The 26,850-nt window shown below is 37.4% G+C and overlaps 1 non-coding gene across 1 annotated transcript; it reads left to right on the forward strand.

The window, feature by feature from the left end:
- Positions 1–4,639: 4,639 nt before the first annotated feature.
- Positions 4,640–4,712, forward strand: trnav-aac (transfer RNA valine (anticodon AAC)). Its single transcript has one exon. It is a non-coding gene; the product is annotated as a tRNA-Val (tRNA).
- The last annotated feature ends 22,138 nt before the right edge of the window (positions 4,713–26,850 follow it).

Raw genomic sequence — 26,850 nt, forward strand, 5'->3', positions numbered from 1 at the left:
AGTGCTCTTTGACACATTCAGTAAGAACTGTATTTATAACAGATAATAATATTTTGGAAATTCAAATACATGCAGTGAATATCAGTAAAATTTGGTTTAGTCCTTGCAAAAACCACATGCAGTAGTTTCTGTAGTGTATTGGTTATCACATTCGCTTTACATGCGAAAGGTCCCCGGTTCAAAAACGGTTGGAAACAGTGCTCTTTGACACATTCAGTAAGAACTGTATTTATAACAGTGAATAGTTGCTTTCATAAATGCCTTATTTTGGAAATTCAAAGACATGCAGTGAATATCAGTAAAATTTGGTTTAGACCTTGCAAAAACTACATGCAGCAGTTTCTGTAGTGTAGTGGTTATCACATTTGCTTCACACGCGAAAGGTCCTCGGTTCAAAACAGGGTGGAAACAGTGCTCATTGACACATTCAGTAAGAACTGTATTTATAACAGTGAATAGTTGCTTTCATAAATGCCTTATTTTGGAAATTCAAAGACATGCAGTGAATATCAGTAAAATTTGGTTTAGTCCTTGCAAAAATCACATGCAGCAGTTTCTGTAGTGAAGTGGTTATCACGTTCGCTTAACACGCGAAAGGTCCCTGGTTTGAAACCGGGTGGAAAAAGTGCTTTCTTTCATAAATGCCTTATTTTGGAAATTCAAATACCTTGCAAAAACCACATGCAGCGATTTCTGTAATGTAGTGGTTATCACATTCGCTTCACACGCGAAAGGTCCCCGGTTCGAAACTGGGTGGAAACAGTGCTCTTTGACACATTCAGTAAGAACTGTATTTATAACAGTGAATAGTTGCTTTCATAAATGCCTTATTTTGGAAATTCAAATAAATGATGTGAATATCAGTAAAATTTGGTTTAGTCCTTGCAAAAATCACATGCGGCAGTTTCTGTAGTGTAGTGGTTATCACGTTCGCTTAACACGCGAAAGGTCCCTGGTTTGAAACCGGGTGGAAAAAGTGCTTTCTTTCATAAATGCCTTATATTGGAAATTCAAATACATGCAGTGAATATCAGTAAAATTTGGTTTAGTCCTTGCAAAAACCACATGCAGCGATTTCTGTAATGTAGTGATTATCACATTCGCTTCACACGCGAAAGGTCCCCGGTTCGAAACCTGGGTGGAAACAGTGCTCTTTGACACATTCAGTAAGAACTGTATTTATAACAGTGAATAGTTGCTTTCATAAATGCCTTATTTTGGAAATTCAAATAAATAATGTGAATATCAGTAAAATTTGGTTTAGTCCTTGCAAAAATCACATGCGGCAGTTTCTGTAGTGTAGTGGTTATCACGTTCGCTTTACACGCGAAAGGTCCCCGGTTCGAAACCGTGTGGAAACAATGCTCTTTGACACATTCAGTAAGAACTGTATTTATAACAGTGAATAGTTGCTTTCATAAATGCCTTATTTTGGAAATTCAAAGACATGCAGTGAATATCAGTAAAATTTGGTTTAGTCCTTGCAAAAACCACATGAAGCAGTTTCTGTAGTGTAGTGGTTATCACATTCGCTTCACACGCGAAAGGTCCCCGGTTCGAAACCGGGTGGAAACAGTGCTCTTTGACACATTCAGTAAGAACTGTATTTATAACAGATAATAATATTTTGGAAATTCAAATACATGCAGTGAATATCAGTAAAATTTGGTTTAGTCCTTGCAAAAACTACATGCAGCAGTTTCTGTAGTGTAGTGGTTATCAGATTTGCTTCACACGCGAAAGGTCCTCGGTTCAAAACAGGGTGGAAACAGTGCTCATTGACACATTCAGTAAGAACTGTATTTATAACAGTGAATAGTTGCTTTCATAAATGCCTTATTTTGGAAATTCAAAGACATGCAGTGAATATCAGTAAAATTTGGTTTAGTCCTTGCAAAAATCACATGCAGCAGTTTCTGTAGTGAAGTGGTTATCACGTTCGCTTAACACGCGAAAGGTCCCTGGTTTGAAACCGGGTGGAAAAAGTGCTTTCTTTCATAAATGCCTTATTTTGGAAATTCAAATACCTTGCAAAAACCACATGCAGCGATTTCTGTAACGTAGTGGTTATCACATTCGCTTCACACGCGAAAGGTCCCCGGTTCGAAACCGGGTGGAAACAGTGCTCTTTGACACATTCAGTAAGAACTGTATTTATAACAGATAATAATATTTTGGAAATTCAAATACATGCAGTGAATAGCAGTAAAATTTGGTTTAGTACTTGCAAAAATCACATGCGGCAGTTTCTGTAGTGTAGTGGTTATCACGTTCGCTTTACACGCGAAAGGTCCCCGGTTCGAAACCGGGTGAAAACAGTGCTCTTTGACACATTCAGTAAGAACTGTATTTATAACAGTGAATAGTTGCTTTCATAAATGCCTTATTTTGGAAATTCAAAGACATGCAGTGAATATCAGTAAAATTTGGTTTAGTCCTTGCAAAAATCACATGCAGCAGTTTCTGTAGTGTAGTGGTTATCACATTCGCTTCACACGCGAAAGGTCCCCGGTTCGAAACCGGGTGGAAACAGTGCATTCTTTCATAATTGCCTTATTTTCGAAATTCAAATACATGCAGTGAATATCAGTCAAATTTGGTTTAGTCCTTGCAAAAATCACATGCAGCAGTTTCTGTAGTGTAGTGGTTATCACATTCGCTTCACACGCGAAAGGTCCCCGGTTCGAAACCGGGTGGAAACAGTGCTCTTTGACACATTCAGTAAGAACTGTATTTATAACAGTGAATAGTTGCTTTCATAAATTCCTTATTTTGGAAATTCAAATAAATGATGTGAATATCAGTAAAATTTGGTTTAGTCCTTGCAAAAATCACATGCGGCAGTTTCTGTAGTGTAGTGGTTATCACGTTCGCTTTACACGCGAAAGGTCCCCGGTTCGAAACCGTGTGGAAACAATGCTCTCTGACACATTCAGTAAGAACTGTATTTATAACAGTGAATAGTTGCTTTCATAAATGCCTTATTTTGGAAATTCAAAGACATGCAGTGAATATCAGTAAAATTTGGTTTAGTCCTTGCAAAAACCACATGAAGCAGTTTCTGTAGTGTAGTGGTTATCACATTCGCTTCACACGCGAAAGGTCCCCGGTTCGAAACCGGGTGGAAACAGTGCTCTTTGACACATTCAGTAAGAACTGTATTTATAACAGATAATAATATTTTGGAAATTCAAATACATGCAGTGAATATCAGTAAAATTTGGTTTAGTCCTTGCAAACACCACATGCAGTAGTTTCTGTAGTGTATTGGTTATCAACTTCGCTTTACATGCGAAAGGTCCCCGGTTCGAAACTGGGTGGAAACAGTGCTCTTTGACACATTCAGTAAGAACTGTATTTATAACAGTGAATAGTTGCTTTCATAAATGCCTTATTTTGGAAATTCAAATAAATGATGTGAATATCAGTAAAATTTGGTTTAGTCCTTGCAAAAATCACATGCGGCAGTTTCTGTAGTGTAGTGGTTATCACGTTCGCTTAACACGCGAAAGGTCCCTGGTTTGAAACCGGGTGGAAAAAGTGCTTTCTTTCATAAATGCCTTATATTGGAAATTCAAATACATGCAGTGAATATCAGTAAAATTTGGTTTAGTCCTTGCAAAAACCACATGCAGCGATTTCTGTAATGTAGTGATTATCACATTCGCTTCACACGCGAAAGGTCCCCGGTTCGAAACCTGGGTGGAAACAGTGCTCTTTGACACATTCAGTAAGAACTGTACTTATAACAGTGAATAGTTGCTTTCATAAATGCCTTATTTTGGAAATTCAAATAAATGATGTGAATATCAGTAAAATTTGGTTTAGTCCTTGCAAAAATCACATGCGGCAGTTTCTGTAGTGTAGTGGTTATCACGTTCGCTTTACACGCGAAAGGTCCTCGGTTCGAAACCGTGTGGAAACAATGCTCTTTGACACATTCAGTAAGAACTGTATTTATAACAGTGAATAGTTGCTTTCATAAATGCCTTATTTTGGAAATTCAAAGACATGCAGTGAATATCAGTAAAATTTGGTTTAGTCCTTGCAAAAACCACATGAAGCAGTTTCTGTAGTGTAGTGGTTATCACATTCGCTTCACACGCGAAAGGTCCCCGGTTCGAAACCGGGTGGAAACAGTGCTCTTTGACACATTCAGTAAGAACTGTATTTATAACAGAGAATAATAATATTTTGGAAATTCAAATACATGCAGTGAATAGCAGTAAAATTTGGTTTAGTCCTTGCAAAAATCACATGCGGCAGTTTCTGTAGTGTAGTGGTGATCATGTTTGCTTTACACGCGAAAGGTCCCCGGTTCGAAACCGGGTGGAAACAGTGCATTCTTTCATAAATGCCTTATTTTGGAAATTCAAATTCATGCAGTGAATATCAGTAAAATTTGGTTTAGTCCTTGCGAAAATCACAAGCAGCAGTTTCTGTAGTGTAGTGGTTATCACGTTCGCTTAACACGCGAAAGGTCCCTGTTTCGAAACCGGGTGGAAACAGTGCTCTTTGACACATTCAGTAAGAACTGTATTTATAACAGAGAATAGTTGCTTTCATAAATGCCTTATTTTGGAAATTCAAAGACATTCAGTAAAATTTGGTTTAGTCCTTGCAAAAATAAAATGCAGCAGTTTCTGTAGTGTAGTGGTTATCACGTTCGCTTAACACGCGAAAGGTCCCCGGTTCGAAACCGGGTGGAAACAGTGAATTCTTTCATAAATGCCTTATTTTGGAAATTCAAATACCTGCAGTGAATAGCAGTAAAATTTGGTTTAGTCCTTGCAAAAACCACATGCAGTAGTTTCTGTAGTGTATTGGTTATCACATTCGCTTTACATGCGAAAGGTCCCCGGTTCGAAACTTGGTGGAAACAGTGCTCTTTGACACATTCAGTAAGAACTGTATTAATAACAGTGAATAGTTGCTTTCATAAATGCCTTATTTTGGAAATTCAAATAAATGATGTGAATATCAGTAAAATTTGGTTTAGTCCTTGCAAAAACCACATGCAGCAGTTTCTGTAGTGTAGTGGTTATCACATTCGCTTCACACGCGAAAGGTCCCCGGGTGGAAACAGTGCTCTTTGACACATTCAGTAAGAACTGTATTTATAACAGTGAATAGTTGCTTTCATAAATGCCTTATTTTGGAAATTCAAATAAATGATGTGAATATCAGTCAAATTTGGTTTAGTCCTTGCAAAAATCACATGCGGCAGTTTCTGTAGTGTAGTGGTTATCACGTTCGCTTTACACGCGAAAGGTCCCCGGTTCGAAACCGTGTGGAAACAATGCTCTTTGACAGATTCAGTAAGAACTGTATTTATAACAGTGAATAGTTGCTTTCATAAATGCCTTATTTTGGAAATTCAAAGACATGCAGTGAATATCAGTAAAATTTGGTTTAGTCCTTGCAAAAACCACATGCAGTAGTTTCTGTAGTGTATTGGTTATCACATTCGCTTTACATGCGAAAGGTCCCCGGTTCGAAACTTGGTGGAAACAGTGCTCTTTGACACATTCAGTAAGAACTGTATTTATAACAGTGAATAGTTGCTTTCATAAATGCCTTATTTTGGAAATTCAAATACATGCAGTGAATATCAGTAAAATTTGGTTTAGTCCTTGCAAAAACCACATGAAGCAGTTTCTGTAGTGTAGTGGTTATCACATTCGCTTCACACGCGAAAGGTCCCCGGTTCGAAACCGGGTGGAAACAGTGCTCTTTGACACATTCAGTAAGAACTGTATTTATAACAGATAATAATATTTTGGAAATTCAAATACATGCAGTGAATAGCAGAAAAATTTGGTTTAGTCCTTGCAAAAATCACATGCGGCATTTTCTGTAGTGTAGTGGTTATCACGTTCGCTTTACATGCGAAAGGTCCCCGGTTCGAAACCGGGTGGAAACAATGCTCTTTGACACATTCAGTAAGAACTGTATTTATAACAGTGAATAGTTGCTTTCATAAATGCCTTATTTTGGAAATTCAAAGACATGCAGTGAATATCAGTAAAATTTGGTTTAGTCCTTGCAAAAACCACATGAAGCAGTTTCTGTAGTGTAGTGGTTATCACATTCGCTTCACACGCGAAAGGTCCCCGGTTCGAAACCGGGTGGAAACAGTGCTCTTTGACACATTCAGTAAGAACTGTATTTATAACAGATAATAATATTTGGGAAATTCAAAGACATGCAGTGAATATCAGTAAAATTTGGTTTAGTCCTTGCAAAAACCACATGAAGCAGTTTCTGTAGTGTAGTGGTTATCACATTCGCTTCACACGCGAAAGGTCCCCGGTTCGAAACCGGGTGGAAACAGTGCTCTTTGACACATTCAGTAAGAACTGTTTTTATAACAGATAATAATATTTTGGAAATTCAAATACATGCAGTGAATATCAGTAAAATTTGGTTTAGTCCTTGCAAAAACCACATGCAGTAGTTTCTGTAGTGTATTGGTTATCACATTCGCTTTACATGCGAAAGGTCCCCGGTTCGAAACTGGGTGGAAACAGTGCTCTTTGACACATTCAGTAAGAACTGTATTTATAACAGTGAATAGTTGCTTTCATAAATTCCTTATTTTGGAAATTCAAATAAATGATGTGAATATCAGTAAAATTTGGTTTAGTCCTTGCAAAAACCACATGCAGCAGTTTCTGTAGTGTAGTTGTTATCACGTTCGCTTAACACGTGAAAGGTCCCCGGTTCGAAACCGGGTGGAAAAAGTGCTTTCTTTCATAAATGCCTTATTTTGGAAATTCAAATACCTGCAGTGAATAGCAGTAAAATTTGGTTTAGTCCTTGCAAAAACCACATGCAGCAGTTTCTGTAGTGTATTGGTTATCACATTCGCTTTACATGCGAAAGGTCCCCGGTTCGAAACTTGGTGGAAACAGTGCTCTTTGACACATTCAGTAAGAACTGTATTTATAACAGTGAATAGTTGCTTTCATAAATGCCTTATTTTGGAAATTCAAATACATGCAGTGAATATCAGTAAAATTTGGTTTAGTCCTTGCAAAAACCACATGAAGCAGTTTCTGTAGTGTAGTGGTTATCACATTCGCTTCACACGCGAAAGGTCCCCGGTTCGAAACCGGGTGGAAACAGTGCTCTTTGACACATTCAGTAAGAACTGTATTTATAACAGATAATAATATTTTGGAAATTCAAATACATGCAGTGAATAGCAGAAAAATTTGGTTTAGTCCTTGCAAAAATCACATGCGGCATTTTCTGTAGTGTAGTGGTTATCACGTTCGCTTTACATGCGAAAGGTCCCCGGTTTGAAACCGGGTGGAAACAATGCTCTTTGACACATTCAGTAAGAACTGTATTTATAACAGTGAATAGTTGCTTTCATAAATGCCTTATTTTGGAAATTCAAAGACATGCAGTGAATATCAGTAAAATTTGGTTTAGTCCTTGCAAAAACCACATGAAGCAGTTTCTGTAGTGTAGTGGTTATCACATTCGCTTCACACGCGAAAGGTCCCCGGTTCGAAACCGGGTGGAAACAGTGCTCTTTGACACATTCAGTAAGAACTGTATTTATAACAGATAATAATATTTGGGAAATTCAAAGACATGCAGTGAATATCAGTAAAATTTGGTTTAGTCCTTGCAAAAACCAAATGAAGCAGTTTCTGTAGTGTAGTGGTTATCACATTCGCTTCACACGCGAAAGGTCCCCGGTTCGAAACCAGGTGGAAACAGTGCTCTTTGACACATTCAGTAAGAACTGTTTTTATAACAGATAATAATATTTTGGAAATTCAAATACATGCAGTGAATATCAGTAAAATTTGGTTTAGTCCTTGCAAAAACCACATGCAGTAGTTTCTGTAGTGTATTGGTTATCACATTCGCTTTACATGCGAAAGGTCCCCGGTTCGAAACTGGGTGGAAACAGTGCTCTTTGACACATTCAGTAAGAACTGTTTTTATAACAGATAATAATATTTTGGAAATTCAAATACATGCAGTGAATATCAGTAAAATTTGGTTTAGTCCTTGCAAAAACCACATGCAGTAGTTTCTGTAGTGTATTGGTTATCACATTCGCTTTACATGCGAAAGGTCCCCGGTTCGAAACTGGGTGGAAACAGTGCTCTTTGACACATTCAGTAAGAACTGTTTTTATAACAGATAATAATATTTTGGAAATTCAAATACATGCAGTGAATATCAGTAAAATTTGGTTTAGTCCTTGCAAAAACCACATGCAGTAGTTTCTGTAGTGTATTGGTTATCACATTCGCTTTACATGCGAAAGGTCCCCGGTTCGAAACTGGGTGGAAACAGTGCTCTTTGACACATTCAGTAAGAACTGTATTTATAACAGTGAATAGTTGCTTTCATAAATTCCTTATTTTGGAAATTCAAATAAATGATGTGAATATCAGTAAAATTTGGTTTAGTCCTTGCAAAAACCACATGCAGCAGTTTCTGTAGTGTAGTGGTTATCACGTTCGCTTAACACGTGAAAGGTCCCCGGTTCGAAACCGGGTGGAAAAAGTGCTTTCTTTCATAAATGCCTTATTTTGGAAATTCAAATACATGCAGTCAATATCAGTAAAATTTGGTTTAGTCCTTGCAAAAACCACATGCAGCAGTTTCTGTAGTGTAGTGGTTATCACATTCGCTTCACACGCGAAAGGTCCCCGGTTCGAAACCGGGTGGAAACAGTGCTCTTTGACACATTCAGTAAGAACTGTATTTATAACAGATAATAATATTTGGGAAATTCAAAGACATGCAGTGAATATCAGTAAAATTTGGTTTAGTCCTTGCAAAAACCACATGAAGCAGTTTCTGTAGTGTAGTGGTTATCACATTCGCTTCACACGCGAAAGGTCCCCGGTTCGAAACCGGGTGGAAACAGTGCTCTTTGACACATTCAGTAAGAACTGTTTTTATAACAGATAATAATATTTTGGAAATTCAAATACATGCAGTGAATATCAGTAAAATTTGGTTTAGTCCTTGCAAAAACCACATGCAGTAGTTTCTGTAGTGTATTGGTTATCACATTCGCTTTACATGCGAAAGGTCCCCGGTTCGAAACTGGGTGGAAACAGTGCTCTTTGACACATTCAGTAAGAACTGTTTTTATAACAGATAATAATATTTTGGAAATTCAAATACATGCAGTGAATATCAGTAAAATTTGGTTTAGTCCTTGCAAAAACCACATGCAGTAGTTTCTGTAGTGTATTGGTTATCACATTCGCTTTACATGCGAAAGGTCCCCGGTTCGAAACTGGGTGGAAACAGTGCTCTTTGACACATTCAGTAAGAACTGTATTTATAACAGTGAATAGTTGCTTTCATAAATTCCTTATTTTGGAAATTCAAATAAATGATGTGAATATCAGTAAAATTTGGTTTAGTCCTTGCAAAAACCACATGCAGCAGTTTCTGTAGTGTAGTGGTTATCACGTTCGCTTAACACGTGAAAGGTCCCCGGTTCGAAACCGGGTGGAAAAAGTGCTTTCTTTCATAAATGCCTTATTTTGGAAATTCAAATACCTGCAGTGAATAGCAGTAAAATTTGGTTTAGTCCTTGCAAAAACCACATGCAGTAGATTCTGTAGTGTATTGGTTATCACATTCGCTTTACATGCGAAAGGTCCCCGGTTCGAAACTTGGTGGAAACAGTGCTCTTTGACACATTCGGTAAGAACTGAATTTATAACAGTGAATAGTTGCTTTCATAAATGCCTTATTTTGGAAATTCAAATACATGCAGTGAATATCAGTAAAATTTGGTTTAGTCCTTGCAAAAACCACATGAAGCAGTTTCTGTAGTGTAGTGGTTATCACATTCGCTTCACACGCGAAAGGTCCCCGGTTCGAAACCGGGTGGAAACAGTGCTCTTTGACACATTCAGTAAGAACTGTATTTATAACAGATAATAATATTTTGGAAATTCAAATACATGCAGTGAATAGCAGAAAAATTTGGTTTAGTCCTTGCAAAAATCACATGCGGCATTTTCTGTAGTGTAGTGGTTATCACGTTCGCTTTACATGCGAAAGGTCCCCGGTTCGAAACCGGGTGGAAACAATGCTCTTTGACACATTCAGTAAGAACTGTATTTATAACAGTGAATAGTTGCTTTCATAAATGCCTTATTTTGGAAATTCAAAGACATGCAGTGAATATCAGTAAAATTTGGTTTAGTCCTTGCAAAAACCACATGAAGCAGTTTCTGTAGTGTAGTGGTTATCACATTCGCTTCACACGCGAAAGGTCCCCGGTTCGAAACCGGGTGGAAACAGTGCTCTTTGACACATTCAGTAAGAACTGTTTTTATAACAGATAATAATATTTTGGAAATTCAAATACATGCAGTGAATATCAGTAAAATTTGGTTTAGTCCTTGCAAAAACCACATGCAGTAGTTTCTGTAGTGTATTGGTTATCACATTCGCTTTACATGCGAAAGGTCCCCGGTTCGAAACTGGGTGGAAACAGTGCTCTTTGACACATTCAGTAAGAACTGTTTTTATAACAGATAATAATATTTTGGAAATTCAAATACATGCAGTGAATATCAGTAAAATTTGGTTTAGTCCTTGCAAAAACCACATGCAGTAGTTTCTGTAGTGTATTGGTTATCACATTCGCTTTACATGCGAAAGGTCCCCGGTTCGAAACTGGGTGGAAACAGTGCTCTTTGACACATTCAGTAAGAACTGTTTTTATAACAGATAATAATATTTTGGAAATTCAAATACATGCAGTGAATATCAGTAAAATTTGGTTTAGTCCTTGCAAAAACCACATGCAGTAGTTTCTGTAGTGTATTGGTTATCACATTCGCTTTACATGCGAAAGGTCCCCGGTTCGAAACTGGGTGGAAACAGTGCTCTTTGACACATTCAGTAAGAACTGTTTTTATAACAGATAATAATATTTTGGAAATTCAAATACATGCAGTGAATATCAGTAAAATTTGGTTTAGTCCTTGCAAAAACCACATGCAGTAGTTTCTGTAGTGTATTGGTTATCACATTCGCTTTACATGCGAAAGGTCCCCGGTTCGAAACTGGGTGGAAACAGTGCTCTTTGACACATTCAGTAAGAACTGTTTTTATAACAGATAATAATATTTTGGAAATTCAAATACATGCAGTGAATATCAGTAAAATTTGGTTTAGTCCTTGCAAAAACCACATGCAGTAGTTTCTGTAGTGTATTGGTTATCACATTCGCTTTACATGCGAAAGGTCCCCGGTTCGAAACTGGGTGGAAACAGTGCTCTTTGACACATTCAGTAAGAACTGTATTTATAACAGTGAATAGTTGCTTTCATAAATTCCTTATTTTGGAAATTCAAATAAATGATGTGAATATCAGTAAAATTTGGTTTAGTCCTTGCAAAAACCACATGCAGCAGTTTCTGTAGTGTAGTGGTTATCACGTTCGCTTAACACGTGAAAGGTCCCCGGTTCGAAACCGGGTGGAAAAAGTGCTTTCTTTCATAAATGCCTTATTTTGGAAATTCAAATACATGCAGTCAATATCAGTAAAATTTGGTTTAGTCCTTGCAAAAACCACATGCAGCAGTTTCTGTAGTGTAGTGGTTATCACATTTGCTTCACACGCTAAAGGTCCCCGGTTCGAAAACGGGTGGAAACAGTGCTCTTTGACACATTCAGTAAGAACTGTATTTATAACAGAGAATAATAATATTTTGGAAATTCAAATACATGCAGTGAATAGCAGTAAAATTTGGTTTAGTCCTTGCGAAAATCACAAGCAGCAGTTTCTGTAGTGTAGTGGTTATCACGTTCGCTTAACACGCGAAAGGTCCCCGTTTCGAAACCGGGTGGAAACAGTGCTCTTTGACACATTCAGTAAGAACTGTATTTATAACAGAGAATAGTTGCTTTCATAAATGCCTTATTTTGGAAATTCAAAGACATGCAGTGAATATCAGTAAAATTTGGTTTAGTCCTTGCAAAAATATAATGCAGCAGTTTCTGTAGTGTAGTGGTTATCACATTCGCTTAACACGCGAAAGGTCCCCGGTTCGAAACCGGGTGGAAACAGTGCATTCTTTCATAAATGCCTTATTTTGGAAATTCAAATACCTGCAGTGAATAGCGGTAAAATTTGGTTTAGTCCTTGCAAAAACCACATGAAGCAGTTTCTGTAGTGTAGTGGTTATCACATTCGCTTCACACGCGAAAGGTCCCCGGTTCGAAACCGGGTGGAAACAGTGCTCTTTGACACATTCAGTAAGAACTGTATTTATAACAGATAATAATATTTGGGAAATTCAAAGACATGCAGTGAATATCAGTAAAATTTGGTTTAGTCCTTGCAAAAACCACATGAAGCAGTTTCTGTAGTGTAGTGGTTATCACATTCGCTTCACACGCGAAAGGTCCCCGGTTCGAAACCGGGTGGAAACAGTGCTCTTTGACACATTCAGTAAGAACTGTTTTTATAACAGATAATAATATTTTGGAAATTCAAATACATGCAGTGAATATCAGTAAAATTTGGTTTAGTCCTTGCAAAAACCACATGCAGTAGTTTCTGTAGTGTATTGGTTATCACATTCGCTTTACATGCGAAAGGTCCCCGGTTCGAAACTGGGTGGAAACAGTGCTCTTTGACACATTCAGTAAGAACTGTTTTTATAACAGATAATAATATTTTGGAAATTCAAATACATGCAGTGAATATCAGTAAAATTTGGTTTAGTCCTTGCAAAAACCACATGCAGTAGTTTCTGTAGTGTATTGGTTATCACATTCGCTTTACATGCGAAAGGTCCCCGGTTCGAAACTGGGTGGAAACAGTGCTCTTTGACACATTCAGTAAGAACTGTTTTTATAACAGATAATAATATTTTGGAAATTCAAATACATGCAGTGAATATCAGTAAAATTTGGTTTAGTCCTTGCAAAAACCATATGCAGTAGTTTCTGTAGTGTATTGGTTATCACATTCGCTTTACATGCGAAAGGTCCCCGGTTCGAAACTGGGTGGAAACAGTGCTCTTTGACACATTCAGTAAGAACTGTATTTATAACAGTGAATTGTTGCTTTCATAAATTCCTTATTTTGGAAATTCAAATAAATGATGTGAATATCAGTAAAATTTGGTTTAGTCCTTGCAAAAACCACATGCAGCAGTTTCTGTAGTGTAGTGGTTATCACGTTCGCTTAACACGTGAAAGGTCCCCGGTTCGAAACCGGGTGGAAAAAGTGCTTTCTTTCATAAATGCCTTATTTTGGAAATTCAAATACATGCAGTCAATATCAGTAAAATTTGGTTTAGTCCTTGCAAAAACCACATGCAGCAGTTTCTGTAGTGTAGTGGTTATCACATTTGCTTCACACGCTAAAGGTCCCCGGTTCGAAAACGGGTGGAAACAGTGCTCTTTGACACATTCAGTAAGAACTGTATTTATAACAGAGAATAATAATATTTTGGAAATTCAAATACATGCAGTGAATAGCAGTAAAATTTGGTTTAGTCCTTGCGAAAATCACAAGCAGCAGTTTCTGTAGTGTAGTGGTTATCACGTTCGCTTAACACGCGAAAGGTCCCCGTTTCGAAACCGGGTGGAAACAGTGCTCTTTGACACATTCAGTAAGAACTGTATTTATAACAGAGAATAGTTGCTTTCATAAATGCCTTATTTTGGAAATTCAAAGACATGCAGTGAATATCAGTAAAATTTGGTTTAGTCCTTGCAAAAATATAATGCAGCAGTTTCTGTAGTGTAGTGGTTATCACATTCGCTTAACACGCGAAAGGTCCCCGGTTCGAAACCGGGTGGAAACAGTGCATTCTTTCATAAATGCCTTATTTTGGAAATTCAAATACCTGCAGTGAATAGCGGTAAAATTTGGTTTAGTCCTTGCAAAAACCACATGAAGCAGTTTCTGTAGTGTAGTGGTTATCACATTCGCTTCACACGCGAAAGGTCCCCGGTTCGAAACCGGGTGGAAACAGTGCTCTTTGACACATTCAGTAAGAACTGTATTTATAACAGATAATAATATTTGGGAAATTCAAAGACATGCAGTGAATATCAGTAAAATTTGGTTTAGTCCTTGCAAAAACCACATGAAGCAGTTTCTGTAGTGTAGTGGTTATCACATTCGCTTCACACGCGAAAGGTCCCCGGTTCGAAACCGGGTGGAAACAGTGCTCTTTGACACATTCAGTAAGAACTGTTTTTATAACAGATAATAATATTTTGGAAATTCAAATACATGCAGTGAATATCAGTAAAATTTGGTTTAGTCCTTGCAAAAACCACATGCAGTAGTTTCTGTAGTGTATTGGTTATCACATTCGCTTTACATGCGAAAGGTCCCCGGTTCGAAACTGGGTGGAAACAGTGCTCTTTGACACATTCAGTAAGAACTGTTTTTATAACAGATAATAATATTTTGGAAATTCAAATACATGCAGTGAATATCAGTAAAATTTGGTTTAGTCCTTGCAAAAACCACATGCAGTAGTTTCTGTAGTGTATTGGTTATCACATTCGCTTTACATGCGAAAGGTCCCCGGTTCGAAACTGGGTGGAAACAGTGCTCTTTGACACATTCAGTAAGAACTGTTTTTATAACAGATAATAATATTTTGGAAATTCAAATACATGCAGTGAATATCAGTAAAATTTGGTTTAGTCCTTGCAAAAACCATATGCAGTAGTTTCTGTAGTGTATTGGTTATCACATTCGCTTTACATGCGAAAGGTCCCCGGTTCGAAACTGGGTGGAAACAGTGCTCTTTGACACATTCAGTAAGAACTGTATTTATAACAGTGAATTGTTGCTTTCATAAATTCCTTATTTTGGAAATTCAAATAAATGATGTGAATATCAGTAAAATTTGGTTTAGTCCTTGCAAAAACCACATGCAGCAGTTTCTGTAGTGTAGTGGTTATCACGTTCGCTTAACACGTGAAAGGTCCCCGGTTCGAAACCGGGTGGAAAAAGTGCTTTCTTTCATAAATGCCTTATTTTGGAAATTCAAATACATGCAGTCAATATCAGTAAAATTTGGTTTAGTCCTTGCAAAAACCACATGCAGCAGTTTCTGTAGTGTAGTGGTTATCACATTCGCTTCACACGCGAAAGGTCCCCGGTTCGAAACCGGGTGGAAACAGTGCTCTTTGACACATTCAGTAAGAACTGTATTTATAACAGATAATAATATTTGGGAAATTCAAAGACATGCAGTGAATATCAGTAAAATTTGGTTTAGTCCTTGCAAAAACCACATGAAGCAGTTTCTGTAGTGTAGTGGTTATCACATTCGCTTCACACGCGAAAGGTCCCCGGTTTGAAACCGGGTGGAAACAGTGCTCTTTGACACATTCAGTAAGAACTGTTTTTATAACAGATAATAATATTTTGGAAATTCAAATACATGCAGTGAATATCAGTAAAATTTGGTTTAGTCCTTGCAAAAACCACATGCAGTAGTTTCTGTAGTGTATTGGTTATCACATTCGCTTTACATGCGAAAGGTCCCCGGTTCGAAACTGGGTGGAAACAGTGCTCTTTGACACATTCAGTAAGAACTGTTTTTATAACAGATAATAATATTTTGGAAATTCAAATACATGCAGTGAATATCAGTATAATTTGGTTTAGTCCTTGCAAAAACCACATGCAGTAGTTTCTGTAGTGTATTGGTTATCACATTCGCTTTACATGCGAAAGGTCCCCGGTTCGAAACTGGGTGGAAACAGTGCTCTTTGACACATTCAGTAAGAACTGTTTTTATAACAGATAATAATATTTTGGAAATTCAAATACATGCAGTGAATATCAGTAAAATTTGGTTTAGTCCTTGCAAAAACCACATGCAGTAGTTTCTGTAGTGTATTGGTTATCACATTCGCTTTACATGCGAAAGGTCCCCGGTTCGAAACTGGGTGGAAACAGTGCTCTTTGACACATTCAGTAAGAACTGTATTTATAACAGTGAATAGTTGCTTTCATAAATTCCTTATTTTGGAAATTCAAATAAATGATGTGAATATCAGTAAAATTTGGTTTAGTCCTTGCAAAAACCACATGCAGCAGTTTCTGTAGTGTAGTGGTTATCACGTTCGCTTAACACGTGAAAGGTCCCCGGTTCGAAACCGGGTGGAAAAAGTGCTTTCTTTCATAAATGCCTTATTTTGGAAATTCAAATACATGCAGTCAATATCAGTAAAATTTGGTTTAGTCCTTGCAAAAACCACATGCAGCAGTTTCTGTAGTGTAGTGGTTATCACATTTGCTTCACACGCTAAAGGTCCCCGGTTCGAAACCGGGTGGAAACAGTGCTCTTTGACACATTCAGTAAGAACTGTATTTATAACAGAGAATAATAATATTTTGGAAATTCAAATACATGCAGTGAATAGCAGTAAAATTTGGTTTAGTCCTTGCGAAAATCACAAGCAGCAGTTTCTGTAGTGTAGTGGTTATCACATTCGCTTAACACGCGAAAGGTCCCCGTTTCGAAACCGGGTGGAAACAGTGCTCTTTGACACATTCAGTAAGAACTGTATTTATAACAGAGAATAGTTGCTTTCATAAATGCCTTATTTTGGAAATTCAAATACATGCAGTCAATATCAGTAAAATTTGGTTTAGTCCTTGCAAAAACCACATGCAGCAGTTTCTGTAGTGTAGTGGTTATCACATTTGCTTCACACGCTAAAGGTCCCCGGTTCGAAACCGGGTGGAAACAGTGCTCTTTGACACATTCAGTAAGAACTGTATTTATAACAGAGAATAATAATATTTTGGAAATTCAAATACATGCAGTGAATAGCAGTAAAATTTGGTTTAGTCCTTGCAAAAATATAATGCAGCAGTTTCTGTAGTGTAGTGGTTATCACATTCGCTTAACACGCGAAAGGTCCCCGGTTCGAAACCGGGTGGAAACAGTGCATTCTTTCATAAATGCCTTATTTTGGAAATTCAAATACCTGCAGTGAATAGCGGTAAAATTTGGTTTAGTCCTTGCAAAAACCACATGAAGCAGTTTCTGTAGTGTAGTGGTTATCACATTCGCTTCACACGCGAAAGGTCCCCGGTTCGAAACCGGGTGGAAACAGTGCTCTTTGACACATTCAGTAAGAACTGTATTTATAACAGATAATAATATTTGGGAAATTCAAAGACATGCAGTGAATATCAGTAAAATTTGGTTTAGTCCTTGCAAAAACCACATGAAGCAGTTTCTGTAGTGTAGTGGTTATCACATTCGCTTCACACGCGAAAGGTCCCCGGTTCGAAACCGGGTGGAAACAGTGCTCTTTGACACATTCAGTAAGAACTGTTTTTATAACAGATAATAATATTTTGGAAATTCAAATACATGCAGTGAATATCAGTAAAATTTGGTTTAGTCCTTGCAAAAACCACATGCAGTAGTTTCTGTAGTGTATTGGTTATCACATTCGCTTTACATGCGAAAGGTCCCCGGTTCGAAACTGGGTGGAAACAGTGCTCTTTGACACATTCAGTAAGAACTGTTTTTATAACAGATAATAATATTTTGGAAATTCAAATACATGCAGTGAATATCAGTAAAATTTGGTTTAGTCCTTGCAAAAACCACATGCAGTAGTTTCTGTAGTGTATTGGTTATCACATTCGCTTTACATGCGAAAGGTCCCCGGTTCGAAACTGGGTGGAAACAGTGCTCTTTGACACATTCAGTAAGAACTGTTTTTATAACAGATAATAATATTTTGGAAATTCAAATACATGCAGTGAATATCAGTAAAATTTGGTTTAGTCCTTGCAAAAACCACATGCAGTAGTTTCTGTAGTGTATTGGTTATCACATTCGCTTTACATGCGAAAGGTCCCCGGTTCGAAACTGGGTGGAAACAGTGCTCTTTGACACATTCAGTAAGAACTGTATTTATAACAGTGAATAGTTGCTTTCATAAATTCCTTATTTTGGAAATTCAAATAAATGATGTGAATATCAGTAAAATTTGGTTTAGTCCTTGCAAAAACCACATGCAGCAGTTTCTGTAGTGTAGTGGTTATCACGTTCGCTTAACACGTGAAAGGTCCCCGGTTCGAAACCGGGTGGAAAAAGTGCTTTCTTTCATAAATGCCTTATTTTGGAAATTCAAATACATGCAGTCAATATCAGTAAAATTTGGTTTAGTCCTTGCAAAAACCACATGCAGCAGTTTCTGTAGTGTAGTGGTTATCACATTTGCTTCACACGCTAAAGGTCCCCGGTTCGAAAACGGGTGGAAACAGTGCTCTTTGACACATTCAGTAAGAACTGTATTTATAACAGAGAATAATAATATTTTGGAAATTCAAATACATGCAGTGAATAGCAGTAAAATTTGGTTTAGTCCTTGCGAAAATCACAAGCAGCAGTTTCTGTAGTGTAGTGGTTATCACGTTCGCTTAACACGCGAAAGGTCCCCGTTTCGAAACCGGGTGGAAACAGTGCTCTTTGACACATTCAGTAAGAACTGTATTTATAACAGAGAATAGTTGCTTTCATAAATGCCTTATTTTGGAAATTCAAAGACATGCAGTGAATATCAGTAAAATTTGGTTTAGTCCTTGCAAAAATATAATGCAGCAGTTTCTGTAGTGTAGTGGTTATCACATTCGCTTAACACGCGAAAGGTCCCCGGTTCGAAACCGGGTGGAAACAGTGCATTCTTTCATAAATGCCTTATTTTGGAAATTCAAATACCTGCAGTGAATAGCGGTAAAATTTGGTTTAGTCCTTGCAAAAACCACATGAAGCAGTTTCTGTAGTGTAGTGGTTATCACATTCGCTTCACACGCGAAAGGTCCCCGGTTCGAAACCGGGTGGAAACAGTGCTCTTTGACACATTCAGTAAGAACTGTATTTATAACAGATAATAATATTTGGGAAATTCAAAGACATGCAGTGAATATCAGTAAAATTTGGTTTAGTCCTTGCAAAAACCACATGAAGCAGTTTCTGTAGTGTAGTGGTTATCACATTCGCTTCACACGTGAAAGGTCCCCGGTTCGAAACCGGGTGGAAACAGTGCTCTTTGACACATTCAGTAAGAACTGTTTTTATAACAGATAATAATATTTTGGAAATTCAAATACATGCAGTGAATATCAGTAAAATTTGGTTTAGTCCTTGCAAAAACCACATGCAGTAGTTTCTGTAGTGTATTGGTTATCACATTCGCTTTACATGCGAAAGGTCCCCGGTTCGAAACTGGGTGGAAACAGTGCTCTTTGACACATTCAGTAAGAACTGTTTTTATAACAGATAATAATATTTTGGAAATTCAAATACATGCAGTGAATATCAGTAAAATTTGGTTTAGTCCTTGCAAAAACCACATGCAGTAGTTTCTGTAGTGTATTGGTTATCACATTCGCTTTACATGCGAAAGGTCCCCGGTTCGAAACTGGGTGGAAACAGTGCTCTTTGACACATTCAGTAAGAACTGTATTTATAACAGTGAATAGTTGCTTTCATAAATTCCTTATTTTGGAAATTCAAATAAATGATGTGAATATCAGTAAAATTTGGTTTAGTCCTTGCAAAAACCATATGCAGCAGTTTCTGTAGTGTAGTGGTTATCACGTTCGCTTAACACGTGAAAGGTCCCCGGTTCGAAACCGGGTGGAAAAAGTGCTTTCTTTCATAAATGCCTTATTTTGGAAATTCAAATACATGCAGTCAATATCAGTAAAATTTGGTTTAGTCCTTGCAAAAACCACATGCAGCAGTTTCTGTAGTGTAGTGGTTATCACATTCGCTTCACACGCGAAAGGTCCCCGGTTCGAAACCGGGTGGAAACAGTGCTCTTTGACACATTCAGTAAGAACTGTATTTATAACAGATAATAATATTTGGGAAATTCAAAGACATGCAGTGAATATCAGTAAAATTTGGTTTAGTCCTTGCAAAAACCACATGAAGCAGTTTCTGTAGTGTAGTGGTTATCACATTCGCTTCACACGCGAAAGGTCCCCGGTTTGAAACCGGGTGGAAACAGTGCTCTTTGACACATTCAGTAAGAACTGTTTTTATAACAGATAATAATATTTTGGAAATTCAAATACATGCAGTGAATATCAGTAAAATTTGGTTTAGTCCTTGCAAAAACCACATGCAGTAGTTTCTGTAGTGTATTGGTTATCACATTCGCTTTACATGCGAAAGGTCCCCGGTTCGAAACTGGGTGGAAACAGTGCTCTTTGACACATTCAGTAAGAACTGTTTTTATAACAGATAATAATATTTTGGAAATTCAAATACATGCAGTGAATATCAGTATAATTTGGTTTAGTCCTTGCAAAAACCACATGCAGTAGTTTCTGTAGTGTATTGGTTATCACATTCGCTTTACATGCGAAAGGTCCCCGGTTCGAAACTGGGTGGAAACAGTGCTCTTTGACACATTCAGTAAGAACTGTTTTTATAACAGATAATAATATTTTGGAAATTCAAATACATGCAGTGAATATCAGTAAAATTTGGTTTAGTCCTTGCAAAAACCACATGCAGTAGTTTCTGTAGTGTATTGGTTATCACATTCGCTTTACATGCGAAAGGTCCCCGGTTCGAAACTGGGTGGAAACAGTGCTCTTTGACACATTCAGTAAGAACTGTATTTATAACAGTGAATAGTTGCTTTCATAAATTCCTTATTTTGGAAATTCAAATAAATGATGTGAATATCAGTAAAATTTGGTTTAGTCCTTGCAAAAACCACATGCAGCAGTTTCTGTAGTGTAGTGGTTATCACGTTCGCTTAACACGTGAAAGGTCCCCGGTTCGAAACCGGGTGGAAAAAGTGCTTTCTTTCATAAATGCCTTATTTTGGAAATTCAAATACATGCAGTCAATATCAGTAAAATTTGGTTTAGTCCTTGCAAAAACCACATGCAGCAGTTTCTGTAGTGTAGTGGTTATCACATTTGCTTCACACGCTAAAGGTCCCCGGTTCGAAACCGGGTGGAAACAGTGCTCTTTGACACATTCAGTAAGAACTGTATTTATAACAGAGAATAATAATATTTTGGAAATTCAAATACATGCAGTGAATAGCAGTAAAATTTGGTTTAGTCCTTGCGAAAATCACAAGCAGCAGTTTCTGTAGTGTAGTGGTTATCACGTTCGCTTAACACGCGAAAGGTCCCCGTTTCGAAACCGGGTGGAAACAGTGCTCTTTGACACATTCAGTAAGAACTGTATTTATAACAGAGAATAGTTGCTTTCATAAATGCCTTATTTTGGAAATTCAAATACATGCAGTCAATATCAGTAAAATTTGGTTTAGTCCTTGCAAAAACCACATGCAGCAGTTTCTGTAGTGTAGTGGTTATCACATTTGCTTCACACGCTAAAGGTCCCCGGTTCGAAACCGGGTGGAAACAGTGCTCTTTGACACATTCAGTAAGAACTGTATTTATAACAGATAATAATATTTGGGAAATTCAAAGACATGCAGTGAATATCAGTAAAATTTGGTTTAGTCCTTGCAAAAACCACATGAAGCAGTTTCTGTAGTGTAGTGGTTATCACATTCGCTTCACACGCGAAAGGTCCCCGGTTTGAAACCGGGTGGAAACAGTGCTCTTTGACACATTCAGTAAGAACTGTTTTTATAACAGATAATAATATTTTGGAAATTCAAATACATGCAGTGAATATCAGTAAAATTTGGTTTAGTCCTTGCAAAAACCACATGCAGTAGTTTCTGTAGTGTATTGGTTATCACATTCGCTTTACATGCGAAAGGTCCCCGGTTCGAAACTGGGTGGAAACAGTGCTCTTTGACACATTCAGTAAGAACTGTTTTTATAACAGATAATAATATTTTGGAAATTCAAATACATGCAGTGAATATCAGTATAATTTGGTTTAGTCCTTGCAAAAACCACATGCAGTAGTTTCTGTAGTGTATTGGTTATCACATTCGCTTTACATGCGAAAGGTCCCCGGTTCGAAACTGGGTGGAAACAGTGCTCTTTGACACATTCAGTAAGAACTGTTTTTATAACAGATAATAATATTTTGGAAATTCAAATACATGCAGTGAATATCAGTAAAATTTGGTTTAGTCCTTGCAAAAACCACATGCAGTAGTTTCTGTAGTGTATTGGTTATCACATTCGCTTTACATGCGAAAGGTCCCCGGTTCGAAACTGGGTGGAAACAGTGCTCTTTGACACATTCAGTAAGAACTGTATTTATAACAGTGAATAGTTGCTTTCATAAATTCCTTATTTTGGAAATTCAAATAAATGATGTGAATATCAGTAAAATTTGGTTTAGTCCTTGCAAAAACCACATGCAGCAGTTTCTGTAGTGTAGTGGTTATCACGTTCGCTTAACACGTGAAAGGTCCCCGGTTCGAAACCGGGTGGAAAAAGTGCTTTCTTTCATAAATGCCTTATTTTGGAAATTCAAATACATGCAGTCAATATCAGTAAAATTTGGTTTAGTCCTTGCAAAAACCACATGCAGCAGTTTCTGTAGTGTAGTGGTTATCACATTTGCTTCACACGCTAAAGGTCCCCGGTTCGAAACCGGGTGGAAACAGTGCTCTTTGACACATTCAGTAAGAACTGTATTTATAACAGAGAATAATAATATTTTGGAAATTCAAATACATGCAGTGAATAGCAGTAAAATTTGGTTTAGTCCTTGCGAAAATCACAAGCAGCAGTTTCTGTAGTGTAGTGGTTATCACGTTCGCTTCACACGCGAAAGGTCCCCGTTTCGAAACCGGGTGGAAACAGTGCTCTTTGACACATTCAGTAAGAACTGTATTTATAACAGAGAATAGTTGCTTTCATAAATGCCTTATTTTGGAAATTCAAAGACATGCAGTGAATATCAGTAAAATTTGGTTTAGTCCTTGCAAAAATAAAATGCAGCAGTTTCTGTAGTGTAGTGGTTATCACATTCGCTTAACACGCGAAAGGTCCCCGGTTCGAAACCGGGTGGAAACAGTGCATTCTTTCATAAATGCCTTATTTTGGAAATTCAAATACCTGCAGTGAATAGCGGTAAAATTTGGTTTAGTCCTTGCAAAAACCACAAGCAGTAGTTTCTGTAGTGTATTGGTTATCACATTCGCTTTACATGCGAAAGGTCCCCGGTTCAAAACTTGGTGGAAACAGTGCTCTTTGACACATTCAGTAAGAACTGTATTTATAACAGTGAATAGTTGCTTTCATAAATGCCTTATTTTGGAAATTCAAATAAATGATGTGAATATCAGTAAAATTTGGTTTAGTCCTTGCAAAAACCACATGCAGCAGTTTCTGTATTGTAGTGGTTATCACATTCGCTTCACACGCGAAAGGTCCCCGGGTGGAAACAGTGCTCTTTGACACATTCAGTAAGAACTGTATTTATAACAGTGAATAGTTGCTTTCATAAATGCCTTATTTTGGAAATTCAAAGACATGCAGTGAATATCAGTAAAATTTGGTTTAGTCCTTGCAAAAATCACATGCAGCAGTTTCTGTAGTGTAGTGGTTATCACGTTCGCTTAACACGCGAAAGGTACCTGGTTTGAAACCGGGTGGAAAAAGTGATTTCTTTCATAAATGCCTTATTTTGGAAATTCAAATACATGCAGTGAATAGCAGTAAAATTTGGTTTAGTCCTTGCAAAAACCACATGCAGTAGTTTCTGTAGTGTAGTGGTTATCACATTCGCTTTACATGCGAAAGGTCCCCGGTTCGAAACCGGGTGGAAACAATGCTCTTTGACACATTCAGTAAGAACTGTATTTATAACAGATAATAATATTTTGGAAATTCAAATACATGCAGTGAATAGCAGAAAAATTTGGTTTAGTCCTTGCAAAAATCACATGCGGCATTTTCTGTAGTGTAGTGGTTATCACGTTCGCTTTACATGCGAAAGGTCCCCGGTTCGAAACCGGGTGGAAACAATGCTCTTTGACACATTCAGTAAGAACTGTATTTATAACAGTGAATAGTTGCTTTCATAAATGCCTTATTTTGGAAATTCAAAGACATGCAGTGAATATCAGTAAAATTTGGTTTAGTCCTTGCAAAAACCACATGAAGCAGTTTCTGTAGTGTAGTGGTTATCACATTCGCTTCACACGCGAAAGGTCCCCGGTTCGAAACCGGGTGGAAACAGTGCATTCTTTCATAAATGCCTTATTTTGGAAATTCAAATACCTGCAGTGAATAGCGGTAAAATTTGGTTTAGTCCTTGCAAAAACCACATGAAGCAGTTTCTGTAGTGTAGTGGTTATCACATTCGCTTCACACGCGAAAGGTCCCCGGTTCGAAACCGGGTGGAAACAGTGCTCTTTGACACATTCAGTAAGAACTGTATTTATAACAGATAATAATATTTGGGAAATTCAAAGACATGCAGTGAATATCAGTAAAATTTGGTTTAGTCCTTGCAAAAACCACATGAAGCAGTTTCTGTAGTGTAGTGGTTATCACATTCGCTTCACACGCGAAAGGTCCCCGGTTCGAAACCGGGTGGAAACAGTGCTCTTTGACACATTCAGTAAGAACTGTTTTTATAACAGATAATAATATTTTGGAAATTCAAATACATGCAGTGAATATCAGTAAAATTTGGTTTAGTCCTTGCAAAAACCACATGCAGTAGTTTCTGTAGTGTATTGGTTATCACATTCGCTTTACATGCGAAAGGTCCCCGGTTCGAAACTGGGTGGAAACAGTGCTCTTTGACACATTCAGTAAGAACTGTTTTTATAACAGATAATAATATTTTGGAAATTCAAATACATGCAGTGAATATCAGTAAAATTTGGTTTAGTCCTTGCAAAAACCATATGCAGTAGTTTCTGTAGTGTATTGGTTATCACATTCGCTTTACATGCGAAAGGTCCCCGGTTCGAAACTGGGTGGAAACAGTGCTCTTTGACACATTCAGTAAGAACTGTTTTTATAACAGATAATAATATTTTGGAAATTCAAATACATGCAGTGAATATCAGTAAAATTTGGTTTAGTCCTTGCAAAAACCACATGCAGTAGTTTCTGTAGTGTATTGGTTATCACATTCGCTTTACATGCGAAAGGTCCCCGGTTCGAAACTGGGTGGAAACAGTGCTCTTTGACACATTCAGTAAGAACTGTTTTTATAACAGATAATAATATTTTGGAAATTCAAATACATGCAGTGAATATCAGTAAAATTTGGTTTAGTCCTTGCAAAAACCATATGCAGTAGTTTCTGTAGTGTATTGGTTATCACATTCGCTTTACATGCGAAAGGTCCCCGGTTCGAAACTGGGTGGAAACAGTGCTCTTTGACACATTCAGTAAGAACTGTATTTATAACAGTGAATAGTTGCTTTCATAAATTCCTTATTTTGGAAATTCAAATAAATGATGTGAATATCAGTAAAATTTGGTTTAGTCCTTGCAAAAACCACATGCAGCAGTTTCTGTAGTGTAGTGGTTATCACGTTCGCTTAACACGTGAAAGGTCCCCGGTTCGAAACCGGGTGGAAAAAGTGCTTTCTTTCATAAATGCCTTATTTTGGAAATTCAAATACATGCAGTCAATATCAGTAAAATTTGGTTTAGTCCTTGCAAAAACCACATGCAGCAGTTTCTGTAGTGTAGTGGTTATCACATTCGCTTCACACGCGAAAGGTCCCCGGTTCGAAACCGGGTGGAAACAGTGCTCTTTGACACATTCAGTAAGAACTGTATTTATAACAGATAATAATATTTGGGAAATTCAAAGACATGCAGTGAATATCAGTAAAATTTGGTTTAGTCCTTGCAAAAACCACATGAAGCAGTTTCTGTAGTGTAGTGGTTATCACATTCGCTTCACACGCGAAAGGTCCCCGGTTTGAAACCGGGTGGAAACAGTGCTCTTTGACACATTCAGTAAGAACTGTTTTTATAACAGATAATAATATTTTGGAAATTCAAATACATGCAGTGAATATCAGTAAAATTTGGTTTAGTCCTTGCAAAAACCACATGCAGTAGTTTCTGTAGTGTATTGGTTATCACATTCGCTTTACATGCGAAAGGTCCCCGGTTCGAAACTGGGTGGAAACAGTGCTCTTTGACACATTCAGTAAGAACTGTTTTTATAACAGATAATAATATTTTGGAAATTCAAATACATGCAGTGAATATCAGTATAATTTGGTTTAGTCCTTGCAAAAACCACATGCAGTAGTTTCTGTAGTGTATTGGTTATCACATTCGCTTTACATGCGAAAGGTCCCCGGTTCGAAACTGGGTGGAAACAGTGCTCTTTGACACATTCAGTAAGAACTGTTTTTATAACAGATAATAATATTTTGGAAATTCAAATACATGCAGTGAATATCAGTAAAATTTGGTTTAGTCCTTGCAAAAACCACATGCAGTAGTTTCTGTAGTGTATTGGTTATCACATTCGCTTTACATGCGAAAGGTCCCCGGTTCGAAACTGGGTGGAAACAGTGCTCTTTGACACATTCAGTAAGAACTGTATTTATAACAGTGAATAGTTGCTTTCATAAATTCCTTATTTTGGAAATTCAAATAAATGATGTGAATATCAGTAAAATTTGGTTTAGTCCTTGCAAAAACCACATGCAGCAGTTTCTGTAGTGTAGTGGTTATCACGTTCGCTTAACACGTGAAAGGTCCCCGGTTTGAAACCGGGTGGAAAAAGTGCTTTCTTTCATAAATGCCTTATTTTGGAAATTCAAATACATGCAGTCAATATCAGTAAAATTTGGTTTAGTCCTTGCAAAAACCACATGCAGCAGTTTCTGTAGTGTAGTGGTTATCACATTTGCTTCACACGCGAAAGGTCCCCG

The sequence above is a fragment of the Salvelinus alpinus genome, chromosome 3 (assembly GCF_045679555.1).
Source record: "Salvelinus alpinus chromosome 3, SLU_Salpinus.1, whole genome shotgun sequence".
Taxonomy (NCBI): Eukaryota; Metazoa; Chordata; class Actinopteri; order Salmoniformes; family Salmonidae; genus Salvelinus; species Salvelinus alpinus.